Raw genomic sequence first — 18225 nt, 5'->3', positions numbered from 1 at the left:
TGATGAATCACTAAATTCTATTCCTGAAATGAATATTACACTGTATGTTAACTAACTAGAACTGAAATAAAAACGTGAAAGACAAAAAAAAACAGTAAACTGTAATGTAAACTGTGGACTTTGATAACAACGATAAAGCAATGCAGGCCCATGGACCATAACAAATGTACCACTCTGCTGTGGGATGTCAGTAGTGGAGGAGCATGGGAGCTCCTATACACGCATGGGAGCAGAGGATATACGGGAATTCTGCATTTTCCACCTAATTTTGCTATGAACCTAAAACTTCTCTAAAAAATAAAGTCTATTTTAAAAAATTCAATGAAATAAAATAAAATAAAATTACTCTCAGGTAAAAAAAAAAAAAAAGAAAAAGAATACATCAGAGTATATAACCCCGTGGCTGAGATAAGGATCTTAGATTTTCACCAACATTCTCAAGTACAAACGGAAATTATGTAGCAAAAAAAAAAAAAAAAGAGAAAAGTCTACCAATAAGTTTAAGAAGAAATTCCATTGGGAATTTTAATGTTATTTTTACCATATAGTATGTAGACCATTTATTTTGTTAACAATATGTTTAACTCTATAAGATACATAAATAATACTTTTATGTTTCTATAAATGATGTTTGCGCATAAAAATAAAAACGCACCACATTCTTGAAGCAAAAAAGTAACTGAAAGTCCAGTTTTTATCTGATTTTTAAAATAACTTATCCATCAATAGCTGTACTTTCTTCACAAGGCTTGCCAAAACTCTAAAGACAGAAACCACTGGGGATTCTTGGAGAAGTACCAGAAAGAATTCTTTCCTTTCCTGACACACCAAAATTTACAGCAAAACTCCCTCTGTTCCCTACCCTTTTGTTCTTAAGATAACAATATTGCTCACTCTGTGTGTGTGGTTTGGCACAGGGCAGAAGAGGGAGGAAGAGGGTAATAGGTGAGACTAAGAAGGTTGCATAGAGACTGAAATGTGACAGGTACCAAGCACTAGTTGAGGCATGCATTCAGTTCTTCACCTCCCCTTCTGCTGATCTCCAATGATGCCGTTAGACAATTGTGCATAAGTGTCCTAATGACAGTGGTTGAAATATTTAAGTCTATCCGGCACACATAAAAGAGCAGTAGCTATGCAAACATAATTGAAGTTACAGAGAAAACTTACATCATTGTTATAAATCAACTTGAATACTTTTTTTAAAAAAATCAAAATGGTAGACATGAAAAAACTCCAAAGCATGCTAAAATGCATGTTTAAAAAAAAAGGTATCCTGGTCTTGGGAAACCTGACTGAACTACTCTGAATGACAAAAGGAGCTAATACACTTACTTATCTGATTCTCCTGCTGATAGCTTACAGGAATTATTTAGCTATTTGAAAGAAACCTTCCTTGTTTAATTGCAGCAGATGGTCTCTGTCTTTTTCACCTGCTGATCATGGAATGCTCATGATAAAATCCAAACAGATGATCTTTTCTGTGATGGCTTTTAAATATCAGAAAAAGGTTCCCTCATTTGAAAATAATTGTTTTCATGAAAAGGGAAAATCTAGATATTGCTCAGACAGTTACTAGATTCCATAAAACCTAAGACACCATTAATTATAAGACAAACCAATAACTCATGTTCTACTAAAAAAAGTAAGAACATTGCCAACTTGACTGATTTTATATGCAAACTACCTGAAAGTTTTATTTTAAAATATTGCAGAGCTCTTTCAGACTGAGCTGACTTCTTTAATGTATCACTCACATACTATTTCACACCCTTTCACATACTATCACACACTTTATGCAAGTTTTGAGTTGCTGATTTCTCGCCTTTACATAAGCAAACAATGAAATATTTCAGATTACAACCAGGATTCATATTTTTTCTTTAAGGGTTCACTAATGGTGCATTAATTGAAAGACCAATGGTAATGGTTTCCAATGAATGAAGTCCAAGTTTGTGCAGTCACAGCTGGTGACAGCTTGCATTGCACTTGCCATCCTGTTGACAATGAATGTTATATCCTTTTGATTAATTTATATGGCATTTTCAGACCCACTAAACACGTGACGATATGTGCATCTTAGGAGCAATAAAGTATGTAATTTGGGGAAGTAAACCTAGAACTTATTTTGTATTTTTCAAATATATTTGCATATTCAACATGAATAATAGGAATTATTTTTTTAATTGCCCCCCAAATTGCCCCGAATATGTCCCTTCACCAGGATATAAGTTTATTTGCCTGGAAGGGGGAAAACAGTCAAATACTGTCTACTATATAATTTATTTATTTATGATACTTACCATTTATTTTCCATCTATCTCCCCCTACTACCATGTTAGCCTTATCAGAACAGGGATTTTGTCTGTTTTATCCACTGATACTTTTCTAGTGTTTCAAATAAGACCTGGTACATAGAAAGTACTCAATCCATATTTGTTGAAAAACGGATCACAGAGAATTTTGATGATTTATTCTTTATTGTGACAGTGTGACATGAGTACTTCTCTCCTTTTTTTCCCCTTTGTCATGGCTCTTGTCATATCATAGATTGTGAGTGTTTGAATAAACTGTGAGGTCCTGAGGTCAGGAATGGTTTCTTATGGGTATCTTTATGAGTAGGCATTTACTCAGTGCCTCCCGTGGTGGCAGGCATACAGCAGGAGGTCAATAAGTATTTGGAGAATTCTAATCATTTAGCAAATTTTCATAGTTTGGTGAAGTGTTATGTTAAATAAAAATTAAAAGAAACCTGGCTAAAATAATAGACTAGAGAAGGCAATATTCATCAACAAAAGGAACATATTAAATATATAACTAGGAAAATATTCAATATCTATACTAGAGTTTGAAATATTCTGGGAGTCCTTATCAGTCACTGAATCATCTAACTGCCATTGTTACTAATTTTGTACACATTGGATTTTTATACTATGAACTGTTAGGTAACCATGTATTATATTCAGAGATTCTTTTTTGTGATGTTAAATGGCAAGAATGCAAACACAATTTAAAAGGGTCATGGTACAGCTACGAATTAAACCTATAACTGAACAAGAATAATAAAAACATTAACTATAACAACAGCTTCATGAATGAGTTTGGTCTAGCCAGAAAATTACGTTTCTCAGTGTTTGGGGCACCTGGGTGGTTCAGTCGGTTAACCCTCCGACTTCTGCTCAGGTCATGATCTCGAGGTTTGTGAGTTCGAGCCCCACATCCAGCTCTGTGCTGACAGCTTGGAGCCTGAAGCTGTGTCTCCCTGTTTCTCCACCCCTCCCCCGCTTATACTCTGCCTCCCTCTCCCAAAAATAAACATTACGTGTTTTCAGTGTTTAATGCTTATAGGCAACATTACTTGTGGAAATGAAATTATTACATTATAACTCTAAATATTCCTAAAAGATGTGGGACCCCTTTAGAAAATGTCAGAAGAAACACCCACAAATTTCCCTGTCACACATTAAATCAATGTAACAGTCCGGGCTGAGACTAAAGAGCCCAATCTCCACAGCCACTGAGAAGGTAAGGTTAATCCCTCTCACACAGCTCATTCTTTGATTTGCGGTCTTTATTACATGACGCAAACAGCATCATATTGCAGAGTGAAAAGGGTGAGTTAAAATAAAACACACCAAATATATATGCTTGAAACTCTTTTGTAGATGAGATATTCAAACAGTATCTGGGAGGAAAGAAAGATAATACATTTGAGTGTGTATGTTTTATTCACTTAAAATAGGTAGTATATGATAAAGGCTGGCATTTGGTTTGCCTAGAGGACTTGATCTTCAGGTACAGTTGCCATTAATACTGGAAAGAAATGCATTCAAGAACTCTAATTCTTCAAAGTGAAAGGAGATTAAATATATATATTTAAGCTGCATAATGTCAGTTTCAATTGAACTCCATCTTTAAAAATAAAGCAAACTCCTTCAGAATAGTGAAGTGTCTATGAGAATGTCCCTGCATCCAAAAAAGTTATTATTAATCATATTAAATAATAATGTTTAACAGCCATAGCTCCAGAAAAAAAAAGTGTAAAAATTGACGTGGGCATTTCATTAGAACTTGTCAAAAATCTGCATTTAACTAAACATAATTATATACAATAGAGTGGAAATATGGTGTAGAGAATAGACGCTCAGGTTACAAAATGTAAAACTTAAAATGTACAAGACTTGAGTTCCTGTAGTAAATATTTCTCTTAATGATGCAGTTAAGTTAAACTCATACTCAGTGGAGAAGCCAAAAAGGATAAAACATCTTGGATTGCCTTTCATGGAACACCAGAAATTTAGAACATTGATTGAACTGTATAAATATTAAAGGTTCTTTGCCACCTCCTTAATGTTACAGCTTTATTCATTGTGAGGTGTAGAAAGTAAGAGGGAAGAATGAAATCAAGATAGCATATATAAAAAACAGTAGTCAGATCTGGCAGTATATAAACTCACAGTAAAAATAAGCATAAGGGAAATTCATCAAGAGCTATACAGGAGAATACAAATGACCGATGGCTGGTTCAGTCAGGGATCACTGCAGGGAAACAAAACCATCCGTGTACTGAGCAGGTCTCAGGTAATCTATGACTTCTAAGTTGTTCAGCTCTCCTCTTCCAACACACAATGCTCAGCCTCTCTATTCTGCCCACTGATAAGATTTCCTGAACTGAAAGGAACACCAAAAGAGAAATAAAAGTCATGCGTTCTTCGTTCTCGAAGGCACGAGTTAAGTCCTAAGTTCATTCCCTGAAAATGAATTCATCCAGCCTCATGTGCCTCTCTTGTACTGTGCTTTGCCATAAACGCCTCACATCCATTTTTGATACTGCAAAGCAGCATATTTCATGAAATATGCGATAAGTTCACACATCTGAGATTAGAATTTGGCTGATTGTCCTTTCAAATGCTAAATAAAAACCAGGTTGATTGCTATAGCACTTTGTCACAGATACCAAACGGAATCCATATATCACAAATGGAACTAGGGCATACTCACGCCAGATTCGCTGTCTAAATATACAAATTAATTCTTCAAGAAATAGATTTCTGTAAAATACCAATAAAACGGGTGTCTTTCATAGTGTTAGAATCTCTTCTGTAACATAATTGGCATAAATTATTTGAAAAATAGTTCCAATGGCATGATCTAAATGTTCTAAATAACATTTTTAATGTTTTTAAAAGTACCGAACTTTTCATCTGAAATCAACCTTGCATAAAATATTTATAAGATAACATGTAAAGTGTGTAAAAGTCTCTATCTCCTGTTCTTGCCCTTTGTTAACTCTCTACAGAGTGACATAAACAATAGCAGTGCATAAAATGTGAGATAGATGCTACTGTGCACAAAAATTATATTGCGTCTAATTAAACTTGGAAGAAAAAAATAAAATGAAAGACAATGCATTAATGGCATGACAGTAAATTGTTGTAGCAATCATGAAATCATTGATATTAACATTCTTCCCGAAATTAAATTTAAAATAAATTGAATGGTTGTCTTGGTAACTTTGGGGGGGGGTAATAGTTTTTTGAGAAGTTGACATACACAGTTCCTTTTTGTGTTCCAAGACTTAAAAAAGACTTGTAAGAACACGAAGAGTGGATTGATGTTCAAAATCTTAGCAGGCAAACTTTTCCTATTCAAGATTTGTCAAATCAAAGAATATCACTAGAGTATCTGATATGCCTTTCTAGAAAAGTTATGACCTATCAGCAGTTATTCAAATAGGGTTGAAAGTGGTCTTTACCTGATTGGATAATATAAATCTTGAGATGATAGTAGAAAAACGATGGGGGAGGAGAAATAAATCCTTCAGTTATCCCATAAATCATGTAAAAGAGCCTTCAGCTCCTATGTATCAGGGTTAAATTTATACATTTTAGCACACTTTAATATAATGTGTGGACAGAGATGAATATTGCATTGAGAGTTGATTTATATGAGTTTTAGAAGTTTCTATAAACTAATTTTGTGTTTCCTTATAATTTAGTATCACACACCTATTTGGAATGAGTATTTAATGGGAAGCTTTAATTAATATTTAAATTATAAATGTAAACAAAATATGGAGACTTTCAAACACTCACCATCTTCTGAATAAAATTTTGCCAGTTCTTTTGGGTTTAATATATTTTTCTAAAAATAAATCAAGAATTAATGTCAAAGTATTTCTGAAAGCAATATATCTATACGTCAAGGACAGTATGACATTCATTAATCCATAATCAAAGTAAAAATACAAAAGAGAACACACTATTTCTCATTTGGCATTAATTAGATTAATCAAGTACTTAGAAAGTAGTGGGGAAAAAATACTTAAACTGAAGCTAAACATCTGTTTGTCCAAGTTACGGATGAGGTTGGGTCAGACATTCTGAAAGGCTTCAGGATTCTATGATTCTAAAGTATCAAAAGGATAATGATAAGGATCAAGGAGTACTGAGTCTCCAGAAAGAAAAGTTTAATAAAAACTCACTGTAAACAATCTTAAATATACAATTCCATACATGAACTATATCATGATGAAGTAGCTACTGTTCTTGCCTGCCATAATTGCTGGGCCTTACCCTGTCACACCAAAGGCTGCTTAATATGAACACCTGTGATTCTCTACCTAAAGTCTTTATCTAGCTGTGGAGTACACTTGCCCTGGGTGGAGGGCAAGCCATAAGTACTTGAGAGTTAGAGCCCGTGAAAGCAGCTTTCAGCCAATGATGAAAGGGAGCTGGTGGATACATACCCTAGGATCCTCACACCTCGGCTGGGGGAACTTCGAGCTGTACTCTGTCTCCCAGGGTTCTCCAGTATGACAGCTCCAGTAAGTCACAGTGGTATATATCTTGATCATACTACACTATGGACTAGCTTACCCTTTTTCCCTGTCTCAATTCCCTGCTTCCTACTGCTATTCCAATGATCACCTCCCAAATTACTTGTGTAAGACGACCCTTTTGAGATGGCTTCTGGAGAAACCCAAATTCTGGGCACAAATTAACCCTAAAACGAATCAAATAACTTTATATGTGATTAGTTAAGTGAGACTAATATTGGGGGAAAAAAGCGACGTCTTAGTTATTGACTAAGAAGACATTTTATAATGCGTGAATAAAATATGTGAATGACCACACACGATAGGCATTGTAGCAGCGTTTCTCAGCCTTGTCGCTTCTGACACGCTGACATGGACACTTCTTTGTCGTGGACAGTGTACTGTACATTGTATGATTTTTAGCAGCATCCTAGCCTCTACTCACTAGATTCTCCATCCTGCTGTGACAACCTAAAATCTCTCTAGACATTGAAAAATGGTGGTGGGGGGGGGTCATCTCCCATTATCCCCTTTCAAGAACCACTAGATTATAGAAAAAAACTTCATTTAACAAGTTCAATAAAATTCACTTATTAAACTATCACATACAGAATATTATGTAACAGGCATTGTGTTAGTAAATGATTAAAAAACACATGTAAGTTCCTGATTTCAGAGTTTATATTCTAGTCAGAGGAAAAGAATTAAAACCTATTACCTCACAGTGAAAAATTTTCCAAAATTCAGAGGCATTTTCCAATGGAGGCTATAGAATGAAATAATTTCTTCCAAAATTATATGTATGTGTGTGTGTGTATGTGTGTGTGTAGATATATATATATATATAATATATAAATATTAAATATGTATATATACATACATATATATCCATGGTGTGAGTGTATGTCTGCAAATTGTGTATGATTTTAATTCTGATGAGGCAAAAGACTGTTAACTTTCACAGTGTAAGTTCTGCATGGTGGGAGTGAAGGATGAGATATCTGCCCTTGGTTTTTGTTTCATGCCTTCTGTGCTGAAATACTGTGAGAGATTGAGCATATTTCGCTTTCTCTCACTATTGCAATTTTGTTCTTTTTCTTTCCTCCTTTCAGGAATATGGCGCATAACTTCTACCTACCTTCTCCTCCAAGTTGTTGTTGTTGTTGTTGTTGTTGTTGTTGCTGTTGCTGTTAAATAACATGCACGTTTCTGTTGAACAAATTCAAATGATCATAACTGCAAAAATTCAAGAAGCACTGGCAGGTAAATTTTCTTACTTTTTAGTCCACTTTTCTCAGAATTGCTATAATATTTTCTCTCCTAGTCTCATGTAACTCCTTTTTTATGAGTCATATAAAGTTGTCGTCACCATGACCTAGTATGACAGTTGTATGAGGCACACTGGGTTCCCCCAATATCTCTTTGTGCTCATCAGTCCTGCAGGTGTGGAAGGCCTTATCCTGGGATCACTTGAGTCTCTGTACCTGAGGACTTCCTCTTTCCCTGTTGACCTGTGGATGGGACTTACGAAAAGTGACAACTGTAGCACATTAATGCCTCCATAGCAGCTCTAGGCCAATGATGGATGAAAGCTGGAAAATAACTATCCAAGCTTCTGACGTGTTTCCCACACTCTTTTCCAGAATTTTCCAGGGGTAGTGAGCCACTGTGTACCCTATTTCCTTTCCTTTCCTTTCCTTTCCTTTCCTTTCCTCTTTCCTTTCCTCTTTCCTTTCCTCTTTCCTTTCCTTTTCTTTCCTCTTTCCTTTCCTTTCCTTTTTCCTTTCCTTTCCTTTCCTTTCCTTTCCTTTCCTTTCCTTTCCTTTCCTTTCCTTTCCTTTCTCCTTTCCTTTCTCCTTTCCTTTCCTTTCCTTTCCTTTCTCCTTTCCTTTCTCCTTTCCTTTCCTTTCCTTTCCTTTCCTTTCCTTTCCTTTCCCGTCTCAATCCCTCACACCCCTATGATACTCTATAGTGTCCATTCATCCTATGATACACTTTTGGATGGGTTGAAAGAAAGATCACTTTTTGGAGTTTATAATCTAATGTGAATGGTGGAAATCATTATTAATGTGCACATGATTATTAATGTATAAAATATCACTATTCTCTTAGACACTACATAGGATCTTCTGTTAAAGGGAGAGGTGCAGGCTAGGGATATGAAATTACGGTATCGGCATACTTGCTCCATATTGATTGATTTTTTTTCCTTCTTGCAGGAGTAGGAGAAGGTAATGCTATAACAGTATTAAATAATATCCTTTGGTATTTTACCTTTTAATGGCTTGATTATTTTTTAATGCCATACTGCTGTCTTGAAAGTCAGAGTTCTGATAATCAGTTCTCAGGGAAGCATGTAAGAAAAAATGTAATTTGTTCAGCAGAGGCATAATCCTTACTCACACTCTGATCAGAAGAAAGCCACATCAGTACAGAATATCATCACACCGATCATTTCGATGACACACAGAAGCACCTGGTATATTTGGAGTGACTGCTTCTTTGTATGAACTCACAGCTGACATGAAGGTTAAAACACTGGTTCGTACACCAACAAGTAGAAAACATAATTTGGGCAGTTACTGCAGAGAACAACTGTGTACGTCTGAAATAAAAGACTCATCAAAGTCCAGGCCTACCATTTAAAATTTCACAGTTGAATGTTTTCATTTTGTCCAGGTTTTCAAAACCCATATTGTATGTGATTTACATGGTGCTATTTTGCTGTTTTCAAATCTATGCAAATATAGTGGTGGGTGTAATAAATTCTTAATACATAATTTTAAACCATTTTGTGCTCCTTTTAGCTAATGTGTTAAAAGATAAAATGTGCATATAAATGTGTTTGTGAGAAAGGTGCTGTTAAGTAAAGAAACATTCACTAAAGGAATAATGTTGCAATTGGGAGATAATAATTTCCAATATGCTTTTTTTCACTGAAAATAAATATTACATGACAGTACCGAATTGATGACAGTACCGAATATGCTGTTTTGAACTAGTAAGTACTTTATTTACATAAAGAAACGTGGTTTTAGAGCTGTAGTTTTTGTTCTGTTTTGTTTTCTTTCTTATTTTGTTTCTTTCTTGCCAAGGTACTTCTCAGAAGGATGTTAAGTGTATGAACTAAAACACAAGGGATTATAAAAGATACAAATGAAACAAAGTATTCTGAAATACAATTATCCAAATATTATTAGGACATATTTGTGACAGAGCAATGTATGCTCTTGAATACCAATAAGATAACACGATCTAGCAGTGGGTTTAACAACAACTATAATTTCAAAGTAAAGATGAGCAGTACTTCAAGACATCTGCAGAAAGGGTAATAGGACTACAAAATGTGTACCTTCTATTAGCGATGGAGTATAGGTTCTAATACTGCTGTGGTTCGTTGCCTACATTCATAATTAAAGAACATGCTGGAAATAAAGATACAATTTTGTATATATTACTAATCAAATTCACAAACCTCCTAGGTTCTGTTTGAAAGTAATAATATGACATTGGTTGACAGCGTTATGACAGTGTTAAAGAACCCTGACAGTATATGACAGTGTTAAAGAACCCTGAGGAAGGGTGCCTGGGTGGCTCAGTCAGTTGAGCGTCCGACTTCCGGTCAGGTCATGATCTCATGGTTCATGGGTTCGAGCCCATCATCGGGCTCTGTGCTGACAGCTCGGAGCCTGCAGCCTGCTTCGGATTCTGTGTCTCCCTCTCTCTCTGCCCCTTCCCTGCTTGCACTCTGTCTCTCTCTCTCTCTCTCTCTCTCTCAAAAATAAACATTAAAAAAAAAGAACCCTGAACATCTGCTAACCCAAACTTGTTTTCACAAAGAAATGACTGGAAGAATCCACAAAATCGGTTTTCATTTTTTACATTAGTAATAATTGAAATGGAAATGCAAATCAATACAAATTAATAAAATAGTCTAACAGCACAGGAGTTGTAAAGAATATGGTAAGCTGGAGCACAAAGGCTCTTTCTGAAAGAAATTGTATACGCATGCCAAAAAAAAAAAGTCTTAAAGTCCAAGTTGGGGCCACCAATTTGTGACCTCTGATAAAATGTGTAAAACCAAAAGACAGTTTTAAATATTTTATATTTTTGAAAGCTAGTAGCAAGTGTTATCTTCTGTCTTTATCACTCACGCATATCGCTCTAGGTAAGCAGAAAATATTATCGCTGTTTCACAGGAGGAAAATAGATGAAGAACAATCTCTGCCACATATCCAGTTAGAAAACCTAGACATAATAGCCAGTATTCTACTTTCCTCTAGAGAATAAATAATTCCCGAGACCCTGTGTTGGTAAGACATTTTTAGAAAAGAGAAAAGAAGAGAAGGGAAGAGATCAAATTTTGTGTAGAGAGGAGCAAACAGTAAAACTTAACTTGCAAATGAATGCATAAGATAATAAGTCCCTGTGTGCTGAGTTGTCTACTCTGTGCATTGTGCTCAATTCCTGACTGGTATATATTCCTAGCCTTCGTAACGATTCTGCAGAGTAGGCCTTGGCATCAATATGAGACACCCAGACTTGTATGAGACAAGAAAAGGAGTTCAATTATGGAAATCCCAAAGTGCTCACTGTCACCATACAGGCAAAACATCATCATAACTGTTCTCTCCCACTCTCACTTCCATATGGGCCTAAGCTAAATCTTCTAAAAGCAATGCTAAGACAGAAATAATAATTTAATCAGAATATTACTACCTCAGTTTTGGTAATTAAACATGCCACAAAACCTTTGGCCTCTGTATCTGTTGACTTTAAGAATGTCAACTTGTACAGTACAGGTTATTTTTACCCAACGGATTTTTAAAATTGAAATTATGAAATCCATACTTTATGGAAGAGAGAAGCAAAAATGTGGCAAAACTCAATTTCATATAAAATGTTTTATCATTATTTAGTCGATTGGAAATAAAATTAAAATCGATTTATCTAAGCATCAATATCAAGTAAGTATTAAAATCTTTAATTCTCTTTTTTTTTTTTATATGAAGTTTATTGACAAATTGGTTTCCATACAACACCCAGTGCTCATCCCAAAAGGTGCCCTCCTCAATACCCATCACCCACCCGCCCCTCCCTCCCACCCCCCATCAACCCTCAGTTTGTTCTCAGTTTTTAACAGTCTCTTATGCTTTGGCTCTCTTCCACTCTAACCTCTTTTTTTTTCCCTTCCCCTCCCCCACGCCGTAGCAATCTCTTACTCGACACATCCCCAAAGGCAAGGGAATTAAAAGCAAAAGTGAATTACTGGGACCTTATGAAGATAAAAAGCTTCTGCACAGCAAAGGAAACAACCAACAAAACTAAAAGGCAACCAACGGAATGGGAAAAGATATTTGCAAATGACATATCGGACAAAGGGCTAGTATCTAAAATCTATAAAGAGCTCACCAAACTCCACACCCGAAAAACAAATAACCCAGTGAAGAAATGGGCAGAAAACATGAATAGACACTTCTCTAAAGAAGACATCCAGATGGCCAACAGGCACATGAAAAGATGTTCAGCGTCGCTCCTTATCAGGGAAATACAAATCAAAACCACACTCAGGTATCACCTCACGCCAGTCAGAGTGGCCAAAATGAACAAATCAGGAGACTATAGATGCTGGAGAGGATGTGGAGAAACGGGAACCCTCTTGCACTGTTGGTGGGAATGCAAATCTTTAATTCTCTTAATGCACTATTGGGAAACTTGATGCTATTTTCACTCTTTTATGGAAACAAATGTATATTGATAACATAGTTAATATATCATGTTGAATTGTCTTCACATTACATAGCTTTCCATTTTTTTTAATTTTCAAATAGTTAAAATTAATGCTTTATTACATTCTACAGTCATTTAAATTCAAATTTTAATGATATATATTTTATTTGTGTTTGAAACTTCATAAATGAAAGTAGAAAACAAAATAAATTAATATTTACAAAGAAAACCCTGGGAAGTGTTAAATTTAAATGTTTATGTCACTGCAGATAAAAGCCATTTTTCTTTTATCTATACATCTTCTAATTTTCCACAAAAGCTTGTATTACTGTCATAATAAATATTAAGTTTGTGTTAAAAAATATGTTAGAATTTCTTGCACACTTTCTTATTGTGCCCACAGAAAAATCATAGTTTTTTATTTTCCATAAATGGAAAAAAGTTGTGCAGGACAACGGACCAGGGTGAAAGTAACTGAGATTTCACACAACGTGGTAGAGAAAGGCCTCTGTGACACGGTGACATCTGAGAAGCAACGGAACAAGAAATAGAGCCGTACAGGAAGCAGAGGGTTGGAAGAGACATCTGGGCGAGAGAACAGAAGTTGTCAGAGAGGACGCATGCTTTCAAATAATATTTATCAGCACGTGTTATGTATGTATGTTATGTTTTTCACTGCTGTGAATGTACCAAACAACCAAAAGACATGATTCCTACCCTCCAAGAATTTTAACTTGAGTCAGGTGAGAAGTGTGAGAAACAGAAAAGAACTACAAAACAATTCAAAGTAATTTCTCTTATTTAAAAAACAGTCCATATCAATTAAAACCCGTCATCTATTCCACTTAATTTAGGGTATTAAAGATAGATTTTATATTTAGATGATACTAAAGCTTGCAATATATTCTCCTATAATTAAAAGCCATTGGCTGTTTGCATTTAAGTCTTTTTTAATGAGTCAGGATTAAGAGTCTATGCTTTGTCCATAGTTTTAATTTTTAAAACTACATTATATTTCCTTCCATGGTAATACAAAAATAGATCCTCTAACCGTAAATTACTTTTGACAAATCTTTCGGCAAACTCTAAAACATCAAAGCAACAAAGATGCAGGAGATTTAACATTTACAAAATGTTCTTTGGATCTTTTCAGATACTGCCATTATCTCTAAATTTTTAAATGTATTCTTTTAATAAATATTTTGCTGTTTTGCATTATGATGCCATGGCACTCCAGTTAACTTGATACCTAGTCCTTTGTGTACGAACAGTTTCAATCATGTGCCAAATTTATTTCTGCTGCAAGTAAAGATCTATCCTTTTATGGACACATCTGTTAGATGGAATGTTTAGTTGATCAAAATGTATCCTGGAGAGCGTAATAGTATAATATTAAAGGGGCATGATGTCAAGCCAGTCCAGAAAAAGACCACATAAATATCAGACTAAAAAAGAACTTTGACTTGGGAGAAAGAAGAGAATAATTATTGGATTACTAAACATTTGTAAACCGATGGAATAAAAAGGTTAATAAACACCTTGTGGGAAATAAGTAGGTTCAATCCAGATCCCTTTCAAGTGGATAACTGATACACTCAGGTGTCCCTCCAACAGGAAATAATTGAAAGCGTATTGACAACTATGGGATAAGCCTTTTGAATAAAATGTGTACAGTGAAAATCTATTAAGTTTCACATATTCATTCAACAAATACTTCAGGCATGAGGCTAGGAAAGACAATTATAAGTAGATTAGACATTATCTCTGCCCTCAAAAGGCCTATAATTTAGTAAGGTTATAATCAAGGAAGAACATTATTATAAGAATGCTCACTTTAGCAGCACACACACTAAAACTGGAATGATAGAGAGAAGATTACTATGGTCCCTGAGCAGGGACGATAGGCAAATTTGTGAACTGTTTACTATTTTAAAAAACTTGGCTCTAAAAAAGTGTTATAGAAATTAATATGAAAAGGGCTTTGACATATATATATATATATATATATATATATATATATATATAAAATGCATGTGTGTGTGTATATATATATATATATATATATACATATACATATATATACACATAACATGATGTAGGATGCATTTTATGCTCTTCACAAGAAACCTGCTTTAATATAAATACACAGGTTAAAGGTCAAAGAATGGAAATAAATTTACCATCCAAACACTAATTAGAAAGGAAAATGTGAGGATGGCTATAATAAATAAGACTCGAAATAATACTTGTTGGTAAGGATGTGGAGAAACTGGAACCTTCATAGATTGTTGGAATGGAAAATGAGGCAGCTACTTTGGAAAACAGTGTAGCAATTTCTCATAAAGTTAAATACAGAGTCACCACATGACCCAGCCATTCGGTTCCTAAGTATATGCCAAACAGAAATGGAAACATTTGTACATGAAATGCACAAGTATATTATTCATGAAGACCAAAAAGTGGAAACAGCCCAAAAGTCCACCAATAGATAAATGGATAAATCAATGTGGCATATCCAAATGGGGTAGGCAGAATAAAGGCCTCCAAATATGACCATGTCCTAATCCCTGGAACCTGTGAGTATGTTTCCTTACCTGGCAAAAGGGGCTTTCCAAAGATGTGTAAGTTAAGGGCTTTGAGACGGGAGGTTACCCTGAAAGATCAAGGTGTCCAGTGTAATCACAAAGCTCCTTAAAACTTGAGGAAGGAGACCGAAGAGTCAGTCACAGTAATTCCATGTGAGAACGCCACCTGCTTTTGTTGGCTTTGAAAATGGAGAGAGATGGGCGCCTGGGTGGCACAGTCGGTTAAGCGTCCGACTTCAGCCAGGTCACGATCTCACGGTCCGTGAGTTCGAGCCCCGCGTCAGGCTCTGGGCTGATGGCTCAGAGCCTGGAGCCTGTTTCCGATTCTGTGTCTCCCTCTCTCTCTGCCCCTCCCCCGTTCATGCTCTGTCTCTCTCTGTCCCAAAAATAAATTAAAAAAAAAAAAGTTGAAAAAAAAATTAAAAAAAAAAAAAAAGAAAAGAAAATGGAGAGAGAGAGGGCCATAAAGCAAGGACCAGGGGACCAGGGGACATCTTGTTCCTTGGAACAAACAAGGAAATGAATTCTCCTCAGCTTCCAGACAGGAATGCAGCTTAGCCATCATCTTGATTTTAACAAAGTGAGGCTCGTACTGAATTTCTAATCTGTAGAACTGATAAACAATACATTTATGTTGATTCAGGCCACTGAATCTGTTACATCAGCAATAGGAAACAAATATGCTATTCACTGGAATATCACCAAACTATGAAAATAAATAGGCATTGGTACCTGTTACACCATGGATGAAGATTGAAAACACTATGCTAAGTGAAACAAGCCAGTCACAAAGACCACATATTGTATGATTCTACTTATATGAAATGTCCAGAGTAAGCAAATTTATAGAAACAGAAAGTAGACTAGCAGTTGCTTGAAGTGAGTGTGGGGGTCTAGCAAGGACAGTGTTCACTGCTAATAAATAAATACAGGGATTCTTTGGGTAAACAGAGCCTTCTCCAATTAGATTATGGTATTGGCTTCACAACTCTATGTGTGAATGAATATACTAAAAAAAAGCACTTTAAATGGATTAGCTGTATGATGTCTGAATTACATCTAATACTGTTTTCAACACACAAAACAAAATGAACATTGGAATGACTCTAATATTAAACAAAGTTGACTTCAGAACAAAAACATTACCAGAGACAAAGAGGGACATTTTATAACAATAAATGGGGCAGCTTACCAAGAAAACACAGCCATCCCAACTGCTGCATCAACAGAGTTTCAAATTACATGAAGCAAAAACTGATTGAAAAAAAAAGTAGTCAAATCCAGAATTGTAGCTGAAGATTTCAAGTCTCCTCTCTACCTGCTAGGTCTGTTTCTGAAAAGACCCGAAAGCTGTGAAACTCTAGTAGAAAAAAAAAAAAGAAAGAAAGCAAAAACAAAAACAAAAACAAACAAAAACAAAACACACACACACACCTAGCACTGAGATCTTGATTTCAAAATACCATCTCCAATAAAGGGAACCAGGGCTCCTTGAAAAAAATGGCTGATTCTGGGGCTGGGACATGAAAAGTAAAAGACAAACTTAGAGTGCCAGGCTGCAAGAAAGCATTCAAAGATTCATGGGGACATATCAAAACGACACTGGAGTCAGCTTGAAAAGACTACCACTGGCCTAGTGTGAGATGGTAGAGGCAAATAAATCATTATAGTGATGAGTTACAACCCACATAACAAAATAGGAATCCATGAGTCCATACTAATAAAAATAAATGTGAGAAAGTATCTCTTTATGAAATACTTATTAATTATAAGCAGTATCTCGTGAGAAAACTAAATGAATAGATAAGAAAGAAAAACTCTTCCTTAGGACAGAATTCCACTAATAAAGAGACACAAAATAAATTAGAAAATCACTATTTGGCAACCACTATAGTAAGCATTTTTCAGGCAAGGACCACAAATAGAGGTTAAAACTAGCAGGCAAGACTCTAAAAGTATCTCTTTATGAAGCACTTATTAATTATAAACAGTGAATTAATAACTTTATAGTAAAGAAAAATGGTAGTTGCCACCTTAGCCAAGTGACGTCAAAGTTAATAAATATCACCAGTAACTGGCCCAACTTGACAACGTCTGCCTACTGGCAGGATGTGCTGAGGACACATCTGTGGTATTTCTGCCAACAATGCACGGCCTGAATCAAATCCTGAGGAAACATCAAACTGTGGGATTTTCAGAAAAATACTCAGCCTGTACTTTTCAAAAACATGATTGATGCAAAAGACAAAGGAACGAAAAAATGTTGCAGAAAAGGCACATGAAAAAGACAGGAAAACTAAATGCAATGTGTGACCCTGGATTGGATCCTTGACCAGCGATAAATAAATAAATAAAAGCACGCTTTGACATTAAGGGCATTAATGAGACAATAAAATTTGAATCAGGATTACAGACTGAAATATTGTGTTAATATTGTCCTAGTATTAATTTCTAGATTTTCATAACTATCTGTGATTATGTAAGAAAATGTCTCTGTTTTGGGAGCACCGGGGTGACTCAGGCAGTTAAGTGTCTGACTCTTGATTTCAGCTCAAGTCATGATTTCATGGTCATGAAATCTAGGCTAGCGACAGGCTCCACACTGGGCATGGAGCCTGCTTAAGATTCTCTCTCCCTCTCCCTTTGCCCCTCCCCCTCACCCATGTGCATGCTCTCTCTCTCCAAATGAATGTTACTATTTTTAAGAAACACATGCTGGGGGCACCTGGATGGCTCAGTCGGTTAAGCCCTTGACTTCGGCTCGGGTCATGATTTCGAGGTCTGTGGGTTCAAGCCCTGTGTCGGGCTCTGTGCTGACAGCTCAGAGCCCAGAGCCTGCTTTGGATTCTGTGTCTCCCTCTCTCTCTGCCCCTCCCCCACTCATGCTTGCTCTCTTTCTCTCAAAAATAAACATCAAAAAAAAAAAAAGACATGCTAAAGTATATACAGATTATAGAAGCTGTGGACAGGGTGCTGAAGAAGTGTATGAGAGGGACAACTAAACAAGCTTGGGACACGATGGAGAGGTTCCCACAGGAACAGCTAACTTAATGGCTTTACTTTTCTATCACTATTGTAACAAATTACCACAAA

The 18225-nt window shown here is 35.7% G+C and overlaps 1 non-coding gene across 1 annotated transcript; it reads left to right on the top strand.

The window, feature by feature from the left end:
* The first annotated feature begins 14372 nt into the window (after positions 1-14372).
* Positions 14373-14479, top strand: LOC124525216 (U6 spliceosomal RNA). The gene has a single exon (XR_006965437.1). It is a non-coding gene; the product is annotated as a U6 spliceosomal RNA (small nuclear RNA).
* Positions 14480-18225: the final 3746 nt, after the last annotated feature.

Source organism: Lynx rufus, unplaced genomic scaffold (genome assembly GCF_022079265.1).
Source record: "Lynx rufus isolate CCGP_SWC_20201006 ecotype Redwood Valley unplaced genomic scaffold, mLynRuf1.p SCAF_4, whole genome shotgun sequence".
NCBI lineage: Eukaryota > Metazoa > Chordata > Mammalia > Carnivora > Felidae > Lynx > Lynx rufus.
The sequence above is the reverse complement of the archived record's forward strand: the minus strand, read 5'-3'. Positions and strand labels throughout refer to the sequence as shown.